The 20,926-nt window shown below is 41.7% G+C and overlaps 1 long non-coding RNA gene across 6 annotated transcripts in view; it reads right to left on the minus strand.

The window, feature by feature from the left end:
• Positions 1–20,926, minus strand: part of LOC137561160 (uncharacterized) — a 150,683-nt gene that overhangs the window by 77,406 nt on the left and 52,351 nt on the right. For 3 of the 6 annotated variants that reach the window (XR_011029899.1, XR_011029897.1, XR_011029896.1), the window contains 3 exons: positions 16,484–16,607; positions 16,297–16,367; positions 10,100–10,168 (listed from right to left, as the gene is read on the minus strand). This is a non-coding gene — a long non-coding RNA (uncharacterized lncRNA). Of the gene's footprint in view, positions 1–10,095; positions 10,169–16,296; positions 16,368–16,483; positions 16,608–20,926 lie in introns of all 6 variants that reach the window. The other 3 variants (XR_011029900.1, XR_011029898.1, XR_011029901.1) reach the window with 2 other exon arrangements.

Below are 20,926 nucleotides of genomic sequence, written 5' to 3' on the forward strand. Positions count from 1 at the left end.
AGATATTTCTCCCACTTAGCATGGGTATGTGTAAAAACACACCCCAAAACACATTATACTACTTCTCCTGAGTACGGCGATACCACATGTGTGGCACTTTTTTGCACCCTAACTGCGCTAAGGGGCCCAAAGTCCAATGAGTACCTTTAAGATTTCACAGGTCATTTTTGTTTCAAGACTACTCCTCACGGTTTAGGGCCCCTAAAATGCCAGGGCAGTATAGGAACCCCACTAATGACCCCATTTTAGAAAGAAGACACCCCAAGGTATTCCGTTAGGAGTATGGCGAGTTCATAGAAGATTTTATTTTTTGTCGCAAGTTATGACAGAATACAGAATACCTTGGGTGTCTTTTTTCTAAAATGGGGTCACTTGTGGGGTTCCTATACCGCCCTGGCATTTTACGGGCCCAAAACCATGAGTAGTCTGGAAACCAAATGTCTCAAAATGACTGTTCAGGGGTATAAGCATCTGCACATTTTTATGACAGGTGGTCTATGAGGGGGCGAATTGTGTGGAACCGGTCATAAGCAGGGTGGCCTTTTAGATGACAGGTTGTATTGGGCCTGATCTGATGGATAGGAGTGCTAGGGGGGTGACAGGAAGTGATTGATGGGTGTCTCAGGGGGTGGTTAGAGGGGAAAATAGATGCAATCATTGCACTGGGGTGGTGATCGGAAGGGGGTCTGAGGGGGATCTGAGGGTTTGGCCTAGTGATCAGGAGCCCACACGGGGCAAATTAGGGCCTGATCTGATGGGTAGGTGTGCTAGGGGGTGACAGGAGGTGATTGATGGGTGTCTCAAGGTGTGATTAGAGGGGGGAATAGATGCAAGCAATGCACTGGCGAGGTGATCAGGGCTGGGGTCTGAGGGCGTTCTGAGGGTGTGGGAGGGTGATTGAGTGCCCTAGGGGCAGATAGGGGTCTAATCTGATGGGTAGCAGTGACAGGGGGTGATTGATAGGTAATTAGTGGGTGTTTAGGGTAGAGAACAGATGTAAACAATGCATTTGGGAGGTGATCTGACGTCGGATCTGCGGGCGATCTATTGGTGTGGGTGGGTGATCAGATTGCCCGCAAGGGGCAGGTTAGGGGCTGATTGATGGGTGGCAGTGACTGGGGGTGATTGATGGGTGGCAGTGACAGGGGGTGATTGATGGGTGATTGACAGGTGATTGACAGGTGATCAGTGGGTTATTACAGGGAAGAACATATGTAAATAATGCACTGGCGAATTGATAAGAGGGGGTCTGAGGGCAATCTGAGCGTATAGGCGGGTGATTGGGTGCCCGCAAGGGGCAGATTAGGGTCTGATCTGATGGGTAACAGTGACAGGTGGTGATAGGGGGTGATTGATGGGTGATTGATGGGTAATTAGTGGGTGTTTAGGGTAGAGAACAGATGTAAACACTGCACTTGGGAGGTGATCTGATGTCGGATCTGCGGGCGATCTATTGGTGTGGGTGGGTGATCAGATTGCCCGCAAGGGGCAGGTTAGGGTCTGATTGATGGGTGGCAGTGACAGGGGGTGATTGATGGGTGATTGACGGGTGATTGACAGGTGATTGACAGGTGATCAGGGGGATAGATGCCTACAGTACACGGGGGGGGGGGGGTCTGGGGAGAATCTGAGGGTTGTGGGGTGATCAGGAGGGAGCAGGGGGCAGTTTAGGGAATAAAAAAAATAGCATTTACAGATAGTGACAGGGAGTGATTGATGGGTGATTAGGGGGGTGATTGGGTGCAAACAGTGGTCTGGGGGGTGGGCAGGGGGGGGTCTGAGGGGTGCTGTGGGCGATCAGGGGGCAGGGGGGGGAATCAGTGTGCTTGGGTGCAGACTAGGGTGGCTGCAGCCTGCCCTGGTGGTCCCTTGGACACTGGGACCACCAGGGCAGGAGGCAGCCTATATAATACACTTTGTGTACATTACAAAGTGTATTATACACTTTGTATGCGGCGATCCGGGTGCTAGTAACCCGCCGGCGCTTCCGAACGGCTGGCGGGATACAGCACGAGGGGGGCGGAGCCAGTTCCCGGCGGAGGATCGCATCACGAATGACGCGATCGCTCCGCCCATGCCCGTACAAGGACCGCCGCCAATTGTACATGCGGCGGTCCTTGCGGGATCCACTTCCCGGCCGCCATTTGTACATGCGGCGGTCGGGAAGTGGTTAAGAATATACATGCAGCCATATACAAGCATTGATGAGTGCTTATCTACCCACTTAGAGACTTTACTATGGTTGATGCACACAACTGAGAAGAGCGCCCCATTAATTCATGTCAACTAGAGACTGTTTTTATGGTATATTAATGCTTGGTTTATTTTAACCTATTTTTGTTCCATATAAGACCCTTTATTGTATTGTATGTGCGCAGTATCGGGATCTGAAGGGTGGACCCCTTTATCAGAGGGAGTGACGTTGCAGTTGGGGTCCCCTTACAGCTCTGGACCTCCTGCGGTCGCAGAGGATGCTTCCCTCTAGTTACACCCCTGCTTAGTAGGTGAGTAATAATACAAACGTTCTTTGTAAATATAGTGTTTTTATTTGATTAAAGAAAACCTATAACGTCAAAAAGTCCCCTGGGGGTACTCAACTCTGGAGGGGGAAGCCTCAGGATCCCAATGAGGTTTCCCACGCCGTCCTCCGACCCTCAGGGGTCTCGCTGCAGCCCTCCGTACAGCGGGGATATAAATATTTACCTTCCCAGCTCCTGCGCAGGTACTCTGGCGGCTGGCGGCTCCGAAGTAGGCAGAAATTCCCGACCGCCATTCTACTGCGCAGGCGCAAGTCTCCGGCGCCTGCACAGTAGAACGAACCCGACTGAGATCGTGTATTTCCGCCTACTTCGGAGCCGAAAGCCGCAACAGTGCCCCCGCTGGAGCCTGCAAAGGTAAATATTGCACAGGCTGTCGGGTCTGTCGGGTGGCTGTTCGGAGGGCTGCAGCGAGACCCCCGTGGGACAGAGGACGGCGTGGGAAGCCTCATTAGGATCCTGAGGCTTCCCCCTCCCGAGGTGAGTACCCCCCAGGGGAACTTTTTGATCTTACAGAGTCTCTTTAAAGGGACTCCGAGCAGTGCAGAAACTATGGAAAGATGCATATCATGTTAAAGCTCTCTTTCTCCTCTTTCCAATGATATATAAACCGCCGCCCTACGCCTTTTAGTTTTCGCTATTTTCGCGATCGAAGTTGCCGCGGCCGTGATTTCAATCGCGAAAATAGAGAAAACTAAAAGGCGTAGGGCCACGATTTAGGTGTCGCCAGAAAGAGGAGAAAGAGAGCTTTAAAATGATATCCATCTTTCTATACTTACTTGTATTACACAGGACGACACTTTCCCCAGTGTCAGCAGTTCCATTCTGCTGAATGCAGCTGCTGACTTTGACAAAATGTCGCCCTGTGTAATACAATATAACTATGGAAAGATGGATATCATTTTAAAGCTCTCTTTCTCCTCTTTCTGGCGACACCTAAATCGTCGCCCTACGCCTTTTAGTTTTCTCTATTTTCGCGCTTGAATTCGCGGCCGTGGCAATTTCAATCGTGAAAATAGCGAAAACTAAAAAACGTAGGGGGGCGGTTTATATATCACTGGAAAGAGGAGAAAGAGAGCTTTAAAATGATATGCATCTTTTCATAGTTTCTGCACTGCTCGGAGTCCCTTTAAAGTGGGTCAAGGGTGAATATTGGGCAAGCGATTATGACATCTGACCATTTTAAATAAGCCCCTCTATTGGCGCTCATTGTTCGAACTTACTTTAATGCGAATGACCAGGAAACATTTAATCCAAAATGTACACGGTCACAATCTATGAATGCTGGAGTCGGTACAAAGCAAAAATAATTAAAATAAAAGCTCTTTAAAGTTTAAAGAAAGGAGAAGAAAAAGGCTATTAAGGGGTGGGTGGGGGATCGGGGGGGGGGGGGGAAGAACTTCAATCCACACCAAATTTAGGCTTGCTACACCCGTTTAATAAAAATCACTGCTGTCACTTTTACTCGCCAAGGCTGACTCATCGGATCTGAACATTTTCACACTCTATTAAAAGGCAATAAAACATTTTCTTCCAAGACACGGCTTGGAGTAGACAGATTCCCTTTAAAAGGTTGTGTTCTGCTGTTCTCAATAAAGTAAAACCCAAGGGAGAGAGAGGAAGGAGGGATGGATTGTACAGATGGTTGATGTCAGACTGAAATATTCCCTTTTTTTTTTCCTCCCACTCTTCACCCCATCCTTCTTTCTCCTGGGTGCGTATAAATCAACCTCACCGCCTCCCTTTGCTTCTGAACTCTGCTTACCTGTTATGGGCTATCAAAAGCCCAATAGTGGGAGAGATCTCCATCAGTCAGTGTCCATGAGGGAGGGGAACAGGGAGTCACTGTGGAGAGACAGGGTCACCCGGAGTGCATTTGGTCAGGTTAAGCACTTGAGGTAAATTACAAATTATGCAGCTGTCTGCTGTGGTTTGATTGATTGTAATCAACAAGGCTTCAATCACTGAGCTGACTTGTGTTCAAATTGGCCAAGCTCTCCAAAAGTTTAGGCCTTCCTACCCTCTCTCCAAGCAGCCCGTCCTTCACAACTCTGCCCGAAAAACGACCCTTTATTTTTTTCCACTGAAAAGAAAAGTCTCTTTCTGGAAATCTTTGAAAGGAATGTTATTAATTCTGGCCAGGGACTCAGTACAGTAAAGGCTATTGGAGGGGTGAGAAAGGGGAGGGAAGCAGCCCCACACAACTGCCAAGATACTGTCAATGTGAAAATACACTTTATTGCACACGCATTAGCCGAACCTTTAACCCTCAGCAGGAACCAGAGGGAAGTGTTGTGTCTTTCTGTGTACATATGTCTGGGGCTGGTTAACTCCTATGAATAGTGACTGCTTATCCAGAAACTGTGCACTTATTGAAGTGTGTTAGCTACACGCACTGGAGGGAGCCATTTTTGTGCAATAAACCAATATTTCATACTGGCTTGTCCTTTACATGTGTCCTTTTCTTCTATATCTCATAGGTGCACATAACTCTGATGACTCCCTTCTGACTGAGTTGATGATGACCATTATTAATATTATTCAACTCCATAGCTCAGACACATTTTCCACACCACTCTGCAGAGCATATTCATGTCATTTACTGTCTCTCAGAGGAGCTCACAATCGAAATGTGCCTAAAATAGCCATATGTCCCTACCATAGCCTAGAGTCAATCTCTGAGAAGCCAATTAACCTACCAGTATGGTTTTTGTGGGGGATTTGAGGAAAGCTATAATGCCTAGCTAAAGGAAAACCAGGCTAACATGGGGAGAACATACTAACTTTATGCAGATACTGTCCAGGCCGGAATTTGTGGTCTATAGCTATAAACAAGACAGACATAGCAATTATTATTATTATTTGTATTATTGTTAATGATAAAGCAGCCCAGCGGAGTAGTGGTTAGCACCCTCACTTTGCAGCACTGGGTCCTCGGTTTGAATCCCAGCCAGGGCACTATCTGCACAGAGTTTGTATGTTCTCCTCGTGTCTGTGCGAGTTTCCTCTGGGCCCTCCAGTTTCCTTCCACATCCCAAAAACATACGTATAAGTTAATTGGGTTCCCTCTATACTTGGCCCTAGACTACGATACATACGCTATACGATATAGACATATGACTGTGGTAGGGATTAGATTGTGAGCTCCTCTGAGGGACAGTTAGTGACAAGACAATATAGTCTGTACAGCGCTGTTGAAGATGTCGGCGCTATATGAATATTAAATAATAATAGTAAAGCACCAACATATTATGCGATGAGTAATATCTTAAAGGTTGTCACTCATTAATCCAGCAGTGAACAGTACACCAGGGTATGCTTCCATCCTTTAAAAATCAATTTTGGAAATTCATTGATCTGTGAAATATTGAATAAAAAATATAATATTTTTAAGTCATCCATTCAGTTCCAATGAGAGGTCCAATCAGAGAAAAAAAGTTGTGGGCTGCACAGTGACTTTTTGGTTTATTCGAAAGAAGGCTTATATTGTAGCACTGGACTCTCAGGCTCATATCATGTCAGAACACTATCCACATGGAGTGTGTATGTTCTCTTGTATGTTCTCCCATGTTTGTGTGGGTTTCTTCCAGGCACTCCATTTTCCTTCCAAAACACACAGGAATCAGTAGCTGATACCCCCTTTTACATGAGAAATCTATTCCTTTTTACAAACGGATCATCAGGGGGTTCTGTATGGCTGATATTGTGGAGAAACCCCTCCCACAGGAAACTGTGAGGACCATGGTCCTGGCAGTTTCCTGTCTGTGAACCTCGTTGCATTGGGGGAAATAGCTGTTTACAGCTGTTTCTAACTGCCAAAAAAGCAAGCAGCAGCTACTTCCAATGGCATCACCTGCCAGCAGTAAAAATGTCACCATGTGATAAATGTCAGAATGTAAATTGGGGAGAGGAAATCTTTTACAATGGGCAAACTGACTAAATCATTTATACATAATTATTGTAAAAATGAAACACTTTTTTATTACATTATTTTCACTGGAGTTCCTCTTTAACTGACTGGTCTCTGACTAAAACATAGGCCACATGCCTTGTGAGGGTACTTTTACACTTTATGTGTTGGTATGCGTTCATTGTGAAAAAGCTTTCAGTTAAAGCACGTACTGTATAGTGGGAACTGAGTCATAGGAAAACATGGACATTACCATACTTTTAAAATCAGTTGTCCTTTAGTTATAACTGAGAGCAAATGATTATGTGTAAAAAGACCCTAAAGGTGGCCACACACCATACAATTTTTAAAATATCTTTTCAATTTAATTGCAATCAATTTTTCTGACTGATTGTAAAATTTAAAAAATCTGACCAATGCAACACACACGTTTTCAATTTTTTTCCCAATTATGAAAAAAAAATGATTGAAAACTCGGAAAAAGAATGCTTGGGTATGTACATCAAGTAACTGACAATCTGCCACACATTATACAATTTTGATAAAAAAAAATTGATCAGAAAAATCCAACACTCTTGACCTTCTTTTATCGAATAAAAATGGGAAATTCTATCAGATTTCGCAAATAAATGAAAAAAAGATTTCGATTTTTTGGGGCAACTGATCATAATTATTGAATTGGTGTAAAATCTGATCTTTTAATTGTATGGTGTGTTTTAGCCTTCATCTGGATAAACTGAGATATTTTTGAAAAAGATAATTTGGTAAAGGAGTTCAGTGTTTGGAGAGTTATGGTGATGCTACACAATGTGATGGCATAACTATATTTGAATAAGTATTGACATTCATTGTTCAAGAATAAAATGTACATTGTTGTCCATAGAAAAATAAGTTATCCCCTGAAAATAAGCCCTAACTTATGTTTTGGAGCAAAAATAAGACCGTGGCCCATATGCAATTGACTTTTACTCCTGAGTTTTCTCCTAGGAGATAATTCTAATCTTCTCTTTAATATAACTTTCCAGCACTTTTGAAGTGAAAAGGTACTGAAAAGTAGGTGAACAAGTACTATTAACATTTTTTGCAGTATCTTCTTGCTTTCTGGAGGCTTTAAAGGCATTGTATTGACAAGTTTAAAAATATCACCTAGGAGAAAACTTAGGAGAAATGGTGAATTGCATTGGGCCCATGTCTTATTTTCGGGGAAAACCGAATATGTAATATCATGGCCAACATTTTGGCCAACAGGTTGATTAGGTAAACTCTCATACTACATGAAAGTGGTAAGATTGCACTATCAAGATTGCACCATAAAGATTGCAGCATGGCATAGTGGTTAGCATTCTTGCCTTGCAGCGTTGGGTCCCCGGGTTTAAAGAGACTCTGAAGCCAGATTAAAAATGGCTTTTTACCTTATATTCACCTTAGGCATGTTTGCCCTTGCTAAAACGCCGCTATCCCGCAGCAGAACGAGGGGTCTTTACCCCCCAAATCCCCTCTGCAAAATCCAAGACTTTCTTGGTCGTGGATTTTGCTGCTCCTGGAGGCAGAGCTTTTGGCGTCTATCAGCCAGTGGATCTCCACCTCTCCCCCGCCCCTCTCAGTGAAGGAAGACTGGGAGGGGCAGGGGAGAGGCGGAGATACGTGCTGATAGACGCGTGTAGAGGCAGAGCTGCTGCTGAAAGCTCTGCCTCTACAGGAAGCGCTCCCCGGGCACCACGGAGGGGATTTGGGTGGTAAAGACCCCTCGTTCTGCCGTGGGATACCGGCGTTTTAGCAGGGGCAAACATGCCTCAGATGAATATAAGGTAAAAAGCCATTTTTAATATGGCTTCAGAGTCTCTTTAATCACAGCCAATACACTATCTGCACAGAGTTTGTATGTTCTCCCCATGTCTACAACGGTTTTCTTCCACAACCCAAAAACATACAGATAAGATAATTGCCTTCCCCCTAAATTGGACCCTGGACTACGATACATTCACTACAGGATACAAACATGGACATATGACTATGGTAGGGATTAGATTGTGAGCTCCTAAGGGACAGTTAAAGCGGAATATAACCCAGCATTTCAACTTTGCTCTAAAACATTATTTACAGTATATGCAACCAGCATTTTTTGTACTAGACCAGCATTGGAAGGGTTACACACAGAGCTTTAAAGTTCCATGGAGAGAAATGCAGATGCATCTGAAGTTTAGATAGATACATTTAAAGAGGAACTCCAGTGAAAATAATGTAGTAAAAAAAATCTTCATTTTTTTACCATAATTATGTATAAATGATTTAGTCAGTGTTTGCTCATTGTAAAATCTTTCCTCTCCCCGATTTACATGCTGACATTTATTACATGGTGACATTTTTACTGTGGGCAGGTTATGTAGCTGCTCCTAGCTGTTTTGGCTGTTAGAGACAGCTGTAAACAGCTAATTCCTGTCTGTGAACCTTGTTACATTGTGGCAGTTTGCCCAGAGTACCGCGGTCCCAGAGCTTCTTGTGGGAGGGGTTTCAGCACAAAATCAGTTATACAGCGCCCCCTGATGGTCTGTTTGTGAAAAGCATTATATTTCTCATGTAAAAGTGGGTATCCGCTACTGATTGGTATAAAGTTCAATTCTTGGTTGGAGTTTCTCTTTAAGTAAACACAATGTAACAAGTGGTGAATTTGACACACTCTCTGACTGTGCAGGAGTTGGCGAACAGCCAGAGAGTGTGTCACATTCCTTACTTGTTACATTGTGTTTACTTAAATGTATCTATCTAAACTTCGGATGCGTCTGCATTTCTCTCCCCAGAACTTTAAAGCACTGTGTGTAACCCTTCCAATGCTGGTCTAGTAAAAAAAAAATTCTGATTGCATATAATATGCTGTAAATAATGTTTTAGAGCAAAGTTGAAATGCTGGGTTATATTCCGCTTTAAGTGAAAACACAATATACTCTGCTCAGCTCTACGAAAGATGTCAGCGCTATATAAATACTAATAAATACTGTATTTTTTTGACTATAAGACTCACTTTTTCTCCCCCAAAAGTGTGGGGGGGGGGAAGTCACTGCGTCTTATATTCCAAATGCAGGGAGGTCCTGACCTGTGAATGCCTGCCAATACGACCTCCAACCCGCCGCAATGTCAGGGACTCCCTGTACTGTGCCCATGCAGAGAAGGACACAGGGGGACAAACGGAGGGCACATGGGGACACAAAGGGGCATGGAGGAGGACACAAAGGGGCACAGTGGAGGACAGAGGCAGACACAAGGGGGACAGAGTAGGATACAGGGAGACACAAGAGGTACAAGGGGTCATAAGGCACAAAGGGGGCATAATCCACAAGATGCCCCTTGACCATGGTTGCACCAGGTTTAGTATATATTTTTTCCCCTGGTTTTTGTCCTCTAAGCCTAGGTGTCTCTTATGGTCAGGAGCGTATTATAGTCCGAAAAATACAGTAATAATTGTAGGGTTAGTGGCCAGTTGTAACAAAAAGCCAATGAGATGGCTACTTGCAAAGAAAACTCTATTCTGATTGGTTGCCATGGTTAAAAATATATTTTTTTCTCCTTTTAGCACTGTTATTTAAAAACAAACAAATAAAATGTAATTATAACAGCTGACATTGGCAGTAGAAGCAAAATGTGCAAACTCACTCACTGTTAAAGCGAATGCTGGAAAGCCTTCAATTTCTGCAGCTGTATGTAAACTGTATCACGAACTCTCATTCTGCAGAGGGGAAAAGGGATGTAATTTATACTTTACAACATTTGTGTTTTTTACATCCAAACCTGTAACAATTTAACGAAAAATAACATTTACAAAGAAAGTTGCAGCGTGGAAAGTCCTCTTACACGCAGCGTGCTGTGGCTTTAAGACTTTCTGCGTGAAACATCACTCTGAAATGTGAATTATGTTATAATTTACTGCTCCGTTTAAATAGGCAAACTTGCAGCTAATATCTCAAACTGGCCCAAACAGATCATTCAGTTGACACAGCTGCTTTCTATTACCACTTTGAAGTCTCTTCCATGCCTTGTACAAGTTAACAGGTTTATGTAAAATATTTGCAGTTCTCCTAAACGCCTCCGAATTCCAGATCACCCCCCTCCTCGGCCTAGATTTCCTCTTTAGCTTGAAGGGCACCAAAGTCAGAAGTGGTATTCCCAGGACTCTTTCACGGTTTTTACAGATGCTGTAAAACCCTAACAGATGCCCCTACCTCACCAGGAACAGCTTAGTTAGTCTCAGTTTAAGACTATGTTTGTAATACAGACCTGGCAATAAGGGCATGTGCAGGGTTTAATTGTATAGACCAAGCTACAGGGAAATTCTTTAAAGCCCATGTACAAATATTTGTCTTGTCCTGTATAGGCACTCAGCAGCAAAGCTTGTTTTATTTCTGTGTATGAGCACCTTGGTTAGCTGTAAAAGCAGCAGGTCGGGACCTTCAACAGCAGTCACTTCCTACACCACAGACTTCTGCAGCTTCAGACTGCAATCTTCTCAGAGAGTTCTGTCTCTGCCACACCCCTTTCAAGTCTGAGCAGCATTGGAAACAAGCCATTCAGCAGCTACAGCCCCTCCCACTGAAGCCCCTGTTTAAGACAGACCACCTGATTCCCTGTTGTGTCAGGACATCATCATTTTTTTGCATTAGTCACTTTATAATTTATGTATTGTTTAACCTTGGAGGCTCCATCTCCTCATGGGGACAGGGCTTTCTTTGTTTTCAACAGCATTTCCTGAACAGCAGTTTAACTGCCAAAATAGTAAGATATCAGCCAGCCTCCCTACTCACTTGCACACAATTTTGTCAGTTAGACTTTGCAACTGCTGTTTTGGCAGTTGGAAACAGCTGTAAACAGCTAGTTCCCACAATGCAACAGGGTTCACAGACAGGAAACTGCCAAGAGTACGTACTCAGAATTTCTTTGTGGGGGGGGTTTCACCACACTATCAGCCATACAGCGCCCCCTGATGATCTGTTTGTAAAAAAAGGAATAGATTTCTCATGTAAAAGGGGGTATCCGCTACTGATTGGGATAAAGTTCAATTCTTGGTTGGAGTTTCTCTTTAAGGAGGGAAATTTCTGTTTCACTTTATCTCCATCACTTTCAGCCAAACCAAATACTTTGTATTCGCTTTTTAATAGAAATAGTTCACATGAACAGTTGTAGTTAATAGCTTCTCAACTGCCTCTAACAACCGCCCTAGAAATGCAGTTCAATGTATCTAGAGAAGGTTATCAAATACCTATCAAAGCAATTGCTTTCAAAGGCAAAGAAAATTGAATTCTACTACTGAGGTAGTTGAGACAACCACTGCCACCCAGAAACTGCAAAGAGGGTCTGAGGTGGCCACTTAAATGAATCCACTTCCAGCCTCTACATTGCCTTGATTTTCCCACTGCAGATTGCAGAGCTTCTGAGCCAGCAACATCGAAGAATACATACCCATGGCGTGAGCTGCCATAAGACCTTCCAGTACTGAGGACCTGATAATGTAAAAATTACTACTAGAAATTCTTTGGGAATGGTGTTCCTTGTTATTTCCATCATGGACACTCTGCCTTTTTACTGCTTTTCAGCAGACACAACGTTCACTGTGGCAAGGGAAAGTCACTCAGAGACAACAACAACAACAATGAAACATTTGTAAAGCACTTTTCCCTCTTAGGACCCAAAGCGCATTAGCTTGTCTCAGATCAGTACACAGTGGTGCGTACGGGGGAAATGTTATGTGATCATAAATGCCAGACTCAACAGGTGGCTTTTCAGTTTTGATTTAGGCTAGGTTTCCACTTGTGCGTTTTGTGTCAGTTTTTCTGCTCAGAAAATTCGCATAGATTTTAAAACTAATGTTAGTCAATGCAGCTGTTTCCACTCTATGCGAATTTTCCTTAGCGTTCGTACGCGTGAAAAAATCTGAGGTCCTGTATCATTTTTTCGGACATCGCGTACGATTCGCGTACAATGCTTTGTATAGGCAAAGGAATTTTCGCGTTACTTGCCCGAAAATTCGCATTAGATCCATGGTTACAGGAAGTTGTCAGCAGTCATGACTAAGCTGTTACTAGGCAGATTATGCATATGTAACTAATGCGAATTTTCGCATACGAAAATTCGCATAAAAACGCGTACAAATTTACATGCGAATTTTCACCAATCAGAAAAATCTTATATGATTTTTTGCAGGCGAAAACGTAACGCTACAGTGGAAACGTACCCTTAAACATATCCAGGGTTGGAGCTGTCTTAAATTTGGTAAGGCATTTTACAGGGTAGAGGCAGCATGACAGAAAGCTGTGGCTCCAAGGGTTTTTAGTTAAACTCTGCGGGTGGTCAAATTATTGGATCCTTTTGATTTGATGTTGTGGGTGGTATGACGCAGTTGCAACAAATCCTTCAGGTATCCAGGGCCTGGGTCGTGTTGGGATTTTAATGTTAGCATGACAATTTTGAAAAGGGTTCTCCATTTTACGGGTAGCCAGTGTAGTGAGCAAATGATTGGTGTTTTGTGGCAATGGCGGGGTTGGCTTGTTAACAGTCTTGTGGCAGCATTCTGTGCTAGTAGCTGCAGGCAGTGTAGGTCTTTATTTGGAAGGCCTGCATAGAAGCCATTGCAATAGTGCAGTTGTGACGTGATGAAGGTGTGAACTAGGGTTGGAAGATCCTCTGAAAGAGAAACCTACCACATAGTGTGGCTGGAAGCGCTTGGGGCCTGTTGTTTAAGAAGAATAATAAAGTTTCTCACTGGCAATAAGAGCAAACAACATGACTTTAAAATGGAACAGCATTCTGAGATATGCATGAGGCAACTTCAGTTAAGGCAATTTACTTGCCAGAAGGCTCATCTGGTACCCATATTTTCACTACAGTCTTATATTTCAGTTCACTGAAAAGCCTCAACGCTTTTAGCGCGAGTCACTCTTTGCCACCGATTTGGGTTCTTTAATTAACAGCTACGAGCTTGTACGGTACAACAGAGATGGAACAAGAGGTTAATGTACGCGACAGTAGTCGGCACCCGCGGTTAGTCAAATGGCGGCTTTTTTCTTTAAGCCTTTTTTTTTCTTAGACCACACAAAGAACCCGCTCAGTTCTTTAAACCTCCCCATGAAATATTGAAAGTGCTTTTACTGAGACGGTAACATGTTGAGGCAACAAAAAGGATAAAAAGAAAAAAGAATTCTATTGAAGATGTCAAATAAGCAAAGGAAATGAAAGCACTAATTCTATTAGGGATCTGAGCTAATGAATCAAAACTGCAAGAAAGCATTATAATCCAGAAAGCGTTAGTGACAGACTCGCTTCAAACCTGCCATAAAACTGTCACTGTGCTTACCTAACAACATGATTAATATACGCGGCGTACAATAGCATTTTTATAAACATCTAATCGAAATGATATTTCTCTTGGCTGCCTTCAGAGGCAAGCTGTTTATGATTAAGCAAATTCTTTCAGTGCACACACGGAGCTGTGAGGAGAACAGACTGAGGGAGCTCTCTGTTTGCTATGGAGGCAGGAAGCCGATAGCGGCGCTACACCGTACTGTCATACAGATAACCGCCAGTGCCATTGCCTTTCCTTGGAAACATTAGCGATAAATATGGAGTTTTGACAGAATGTGACATTTCTTTGGGAATCGTGACTGATTACATTTTTAGAGACGTTCAAAAACAAAAAGGATTTTCTAAATATGATTTGTGAGGTAAACTATGTATTTTTTTTTCACGAGCAATAAAATCAATGTATTCACTGTTTATATTAATATGGTAATGTATTAGGAACCTGTGGCCAGATTCAGACAAGTGTCTGAATGAAGATTTTTTAGTATTGCCTCCTAGCATCTAACCACAATCTATCTCTAATTCCCCATATTCAATTGTTACATTCCTATCTTGGTTACAATGAACTTGATCCACTTGGCATTCAGGGCTTTTTTGGACATTTTGGCGCCACAGGCAAGGCAACTTGTGTCTCCCTAACCCTATCTAGTGAACAGGAACATCACAAGTTCACAACATACATCAATTTGTTTTCTGGACACCAATAAAAAAGTGTTAGTTTACATAGAAATAATGTTGTTGTTTCTCAAAAATAAGTTTGAAAGGATAATACAAATGATTACCAGGCCATATACTATACATCTTACTGACCCACCAAAGCCATATATCAAAGCCATATAACCTTCCAATAACACAGGGGTGCAGTACCCATGTAGGTGTTGAAATTACCATCCATCCCTTTCTTAATGGAAGTAGCAGTTGGCCATAAGAATTCTATAAAGTACAGTGTGCTAAGACTAGCTCTACATAGCCCCCTCCCAAAGTTTTCACTCCTGGCATCTGCCTGGTTTGCCTATGCCTAAAAATTGCCCTCTTGGCATCTCTGGTCTTGAGGTTGTCTGATGTTGCACCCATGCATGCAGATCATTACACTTTTTTAGGGTGTTGAATGTTCTTCTCTAGTCAAGGTTGGGCCTTGTATGGTCATAGGGTTGATGTGGACCATAGCCCTACTGCTTACATATTCAAATTATCTCTCTTCAATACACCCTTTGATATTCCTATGTTGAGGATTTTTCCTTTTCTCTTCTATTTTTTCATGAGTTTGAAAGAAGTTTGTATTGTGGCCCTGGCCACCAGTGTTCTCCAGGCGCAGACTAAAAGAATGCAAAAAGGCAGTCTCTGCTCAGGATTACCACCTTTAGGCATTTCTCTATGTGGGTTTAATAGAAAATGTTATGTCATAGTGAATACCTAGGCATTTTTATAACTCTTTCTTATTATCCAGCAGTGGCTGGATAGTGTAACAGCTAAGGGCACTGCCTCTGATACAGGAGACCTGGGTTCAAATCTCAATTCTCCCTATTCAGCAAGCCAGTGCCTATTCAGTAAGGAGTTCTTGGGCAAGATGCCCTAACACTGCTACTGAGTGTGCTCTAGTGTCTGCAGCTCAAGAGCTTTTAGTCAAAATTAGCTAATTCACTTCACCCTAAAATTGGCCCTAGACTACAACCCATACACTACACTTTACATACACATAGGACATATGACTATGGTAGGGACTAGATTGTGAGCTCCTCTGAGGGACAGTTAGTGACAAGACAATATATACTATGTACAGCTCTGCGGAAGATGTTGGCGCTATATAAATACTAAATAATAATAATAAATAATAATAATACAAATTTTGGAATTATTATTATTATTTTTTAAACTCTTGGTTATAATTTTATACTATATAAGATGCAGAATGATTTTTCACATTGAAATGGTCCCCAGTGTGGGACATATATAAGAATATCAAAGATTGCACAATTCTAAAAACAAAGACCATTAAAGAGACTCTGTAACAAAATTGTCATCCTTATTTCTTCTATTCTATAAGTTCCTATGCCTGTTCTAATGTGGTCTGGCTTACTGCAGCCTTTCCTACTTTCACATTGTCTGTATCATCTCTGTTATATGATCTAATCTTCTCTCTTCTGTCGGCTCTGTCGGGCTGAGGCACTCAGACTGGAATGTGCAGGGCTGCTTGTGATTGGCTAGAAGCTATACACACCCCCTCCAGGCCCCCTGCAGGCTCTGTATGACTCACACACTCTGCTTATGTGAGCCTATCACAAGCTGGTTAGTTTGTTTGTAAACACTGCCTAAAACGGGCAATTACAAGCCAGGTTTACAGTAGAGAGTGGCAGAAACAGCACAGAGGGGCCCAGGAGAGCATAATAAATAGAATGGTATGCTTTTTACTGTAAGAATTTTAGAGTACAGATTCTCTTTAATGATAAGCCTGTTTCTCTGAACATAAAATTTATGTCAAATTAAATAAGTTACTTTAAGTAATACCTTGAATGATGAACTGCAGATTTCTTTCAAACTTGCAAAACCTATGTGTCTTCTTCAGGTAAGATACAAATCTGGAACACATACACAAGCTTATGAAAGAGGCATGATGCAAAAGGTGGAACTACATGCACATGCCTCCACAATTTGAATTACATACAGTATGTATATGCCTATTTGATCTACATACGGTAGAGTGCGATGAAGGAGGCACGCCACCAGGCCAGCAAATTCGCAGTATGAGCAACTTGGTCGACTTGCGTGCACTAATCGAATAATACCATGTATGTACCAGTCCAGGCATAGGAGAAATCCTAGACAGACATACAAATCAACAGGTAAAAGATGTTTTATTTTACTGTGTTTTGAATACTAAAATCACACAATGGCAAAATTCTGTACACTCCTGAAATGCCCACATTTGTGTACATAAACATTTCTTTTGGCTTGAAGTGTTGGTTATCTATTATCTAGCATCCACCTTGTAGAACGTGAATAACAAATGAGTTAGACAAATGTGAATGTAGCTTGTCACTCATCAATCATAAGTATAGAGTCCAGGAATTCAAAACATGAAGACATATGTCGCTTTGTTCTGTCATTGCCATTGATAAATGACTCGTCAGATATTTCCAGCAAAATGCCTGGGGTATCTGTTGAGCTATACTACACAAAGGTAACAAATGATTATCTTATGCGTGGATAGTATTTATGCCATTTTATGAGAATATGGTGAAGGTAAGAGATACACAGACAGTGTAAGCAGTGGGGGAAGATTGAACAAATATGATAGTAGCTGCTCGGAATCAAATAACAAGAAAGACGAGATTAGCCTATTCTTGACAATTAAACTTCCTGTCACATATACCCACTGTAACCTTTCTACCAGTCTTCACATTCAGATTTATTACAAAATAAAGGCCCATATGCAATTCACTTTTTTTCCTAAATTTTCTTCTAGGTAATATTTTCACACCTTTAAGCCACCAGTATAATTATTATTATTATTATTATTTAGTATTTATATAGTGCCGACATATTACGCAGCGCTGTACAGTGTATATATATACCTTGTCACTAACTGTCCCTCAAAGGAGCTCACAATCTAATCCCTACCATTGCCATATGTCTATATTATGTAGTGTAAGTACTGTAGTCTAGGGCCAATTTTTTTTTTTAGGGGGAGCCAATTAACTTATCCGTATGTTTTTGGAATGTGGGAGGAAACCGGAGTACCCGGAGGAAACCCACACAGACACGGAGAGAACATACAAACTCTTTGCAGATAGTGCCCTGGCTGGGATAATGTTTAAAGTACTTTCTCATCTACTTTTTGGTACTTATTCAATTGCAAAGTGCTAAACAGTTATTCTAAACAGAAAATAAAAAATTGTCTCCTAAGAGAAAACTTTGGAGACAAATGATTCACAAAGCTTTTTCACCTGTTTTCCTCAGTTTTCACCTTATCTATGTTACTTTTTTAAGCTCCCAAAGAGCAAATATATCATATAATTAAGGTAAGAAAAGTAATTTTGAAATGAAGTTAATCAGGAACAACTTTCTTTGAGTGATTATTTTGCCTGTAAATGTGCTGTAAGGTTATTCTTTCAAATACGGTAGGTGATACATAAGTCATTTATGAACAGTTTTGTGAATAGAGCCCAAAGAGAATTGAATAAGGGCCATAGGCCCATATCCTCTTATGGTAACGTTTATCCTACGTTTTCTCCAAGCAGATATTTTCAAACCTTACCAATATAAAAACCTTTAAAGCTCCCAGTTAGCAAAAAATACTCAAAATAATAGTTTTATATTACTTTAATATCTACTTTTCAGTACTTTTTCAATTACTAGTTGCTGAAAAGTTATAGATAAGATGAAAAACTATTTCCAGGGAGAAAATCTAGGGAAAAAAAGGTTGTTTGGATAAGGGTCATAGTGATAAAGTAATTTCCTATTCTCTTAGAAAAAATATGTTCAAACACAGTGGACAATCTCTGCACCAAACAAAACATATTCCTGTGTTTTCAGTCATGCCATATCCCCCTGTTGTTAACCACCACATGGATAAAAGGTCATCTATACTTCATACTCGTTCAATGATTTCTACAGTGTACCATACAGACAGGTGTGCGTCATCATTGATCAACGGCTTCAGACGAAAACACAATTAAAGGGGCACTACAGCGAAAAACTGTAAAATTTAAAATATGTGCAAACATACAAATAAGAAGTACATTTTTTCCAGAGTAAAATGAGCCATAAATTACTTTTCTCCTATGTTGCTGTCACTTACAGCAGGTAGTAGGAATCTGACAGAAGTGACAAGTTTTGGACTAGTCCATCTCTTAGGGGATTCTCAGGGATATATTTATTTTCAAAAGCACTTAGTAAATGGCAGTTGCTCTGTCCAACTGCCAAAAAACTGGTGTAGGGAGCAGGGAAGCTGACCAGCATCATTGTTTAAATCCCTTTTCAGTAATATCTTTATAAAGAATACAAGTCTTGCTGAGAATCCCCTATGAAGAGATGGACTGGTCCAAAACCTGTCACCTCTGTCAGATTTCTACTACCTACTGTAAGTGACAGCAACATAGGAGAAAAGTAATTTATGGCTCATTTTACTCTGTAAAAATGTACTTCTTATTTGTATATAATAATGTTTGCACATATTTTAAATTTTACAGTTTTTTGCTGTAGTGCCCCTTTAAAGAGAACCTGTACTGAGTAAAAATATTTAAAATAAACACATGAGGTAACTTCAAATGAACATTACAGAGTTACCTTGCCATCAGTTCCTCTCAGAAGCTCACCATTTTCTTCTGACAATAATCCCATCTAGTTCTGACAACATTTTGTCAGAACTGAAATATATCAGTTTCTGTCAGTAAAATATCAGTTGCTGTCAGTTATAGCTGAGAGGAAAACAGATGTACCAGGTAACGTCCATGTTTCCCTATGGCTCAAGTGGGCGATGTTACAGTTTAACTGTGTGCTGACCAGAAAGCTGTTATGGGTAATGGCTATTTTTAAAATGGAGGACGGAAAATTCCCTTGATCATAGTGAACAAATAGGACACGGGACAGGAGAAAGACACTGAGGAGTAGACTACATGGAAGGTAAGTATGACTTGTGTATGCTTATTTTGACTTTTATTTTCAGTACAGGTTTTCTTTAAGGCTGGACGTTGTAGTCCATAATTTAGCAGAGCTTTAAAGAGACACTGAAGCGAAAAAAAAATTATGATATTATGATTTGTATGTGTAGTACAGCTAAGAAATAAAACATTAAGATCAGATACATCAGTCTAATTGTTTCCAGTACAGGAAGAGTTGAGAAACTCCAGTTGTTATCTCTATGCAAACAAGCCATTAAGCTCTCCCAACTAAGTTAGTGGTGGAGAGGGCTGTTATCTGACTTTTATTATCTCAACTGTAAGATAACTGTTTACTTTGTCTCTGCTAGAGGAGAGGTCATTAGTGCACAGACTGCTCTGAAAGAATCATTTTGAATGCTGAGTGTTGTGTAATCTGCACATATTATAGAATAATGCAATGTTAGAAAAAACACTATATACCTGAAAATAAAAGTATGAGAATATTTTCTTTGCTGCTAATCTTCTAGAAATTATTCATAGTACACAACCAATTCATTATATCATATTTTTTTTTTTCGCTTCAGTGTCTCTTTAAAAAGGAATTTTACTGAAAGACAGTAGCAGGGGGAGAAATAAATCAAGCACAGAGGAAGATACTAGTTGCTTGGCAGTTGGCAACAGCCGTTATTTCCCACAATGCAAGAAGGTTCACAGACAGGAACCTGTCAGGGCCACGGCCCTGACATCACACTGTGGGAGGGGTTTCACCACAATATCAGCCACCCAGATGTCCCTCGTGCACTATTAGAGAAAAGGTAAAAACTTATCGGGGGAAGTATAAGCTACTGATTGGGATGAAGTTCAATCCTGAATTAAAAGTTCTTCTTTAAACCCTGCCCATATCTCATGTAGGTGCAATACGATGTCACCCACAATGAGTTTGCTTGTCACTTCCCAAAACAGACACACAGCTGAAGCAGGTCATTTCAGTGCACGCTTTTCCCCACACTGCACCTTACCTGGGTACCACCATAGACATAATGTTAATGTTATTATGTCTAGGGCTCAGAGGCGTATCGAGAGGGGTGCAGGCATGGCTTGTGCCATGGGCGCCACTGCACCATGGGCGCCATGGCTGCCTTCTCCTCCCTCGTGCTTCAGCACCATACTGAAGGATGCCTCTCAGGCATTTGTACCTGCTCTTATACTGGAGGACATCTCTCACTACCTATACTGGGAGAGTCTACTTATACTGGGGGGCACCTACCAAATCTATACTGAGGGGGTTACTTATACAGAGGGCAACCTCGTTACCTATACTGAGGCACTACTTATACTGGGGGGATACCTCTAACCACTTATGCTAAAGAAGGCTACTTATACTGGGGAGACATCTTTAACTACATATACTGGGAGGGCAATGTAAACATGGGTCTACTGGGTGAACTACCTCTGGCTACCTATACTAGGGTGCTACCTCTGGTTACTTTTACTTTGGGGTTAACTCTAGCAACCTATACTGGGGAGACTTGTAT

The sequence above is a fragment of the Hyperolius riggenbachi genome, chromosome 3 (assembly GCF_040937935.1).
Source record: "Hyperolius riggenbachi isolate aHypRig1 chromosome 3, aHypRig1.pri, whole genome shotgun sequence".
NCBI lineage: Eukaryota > Metazoa > Chordata > Amphibia > Anura > Hyperoliidae > Hyperolius > Hyperolius riggenbachi.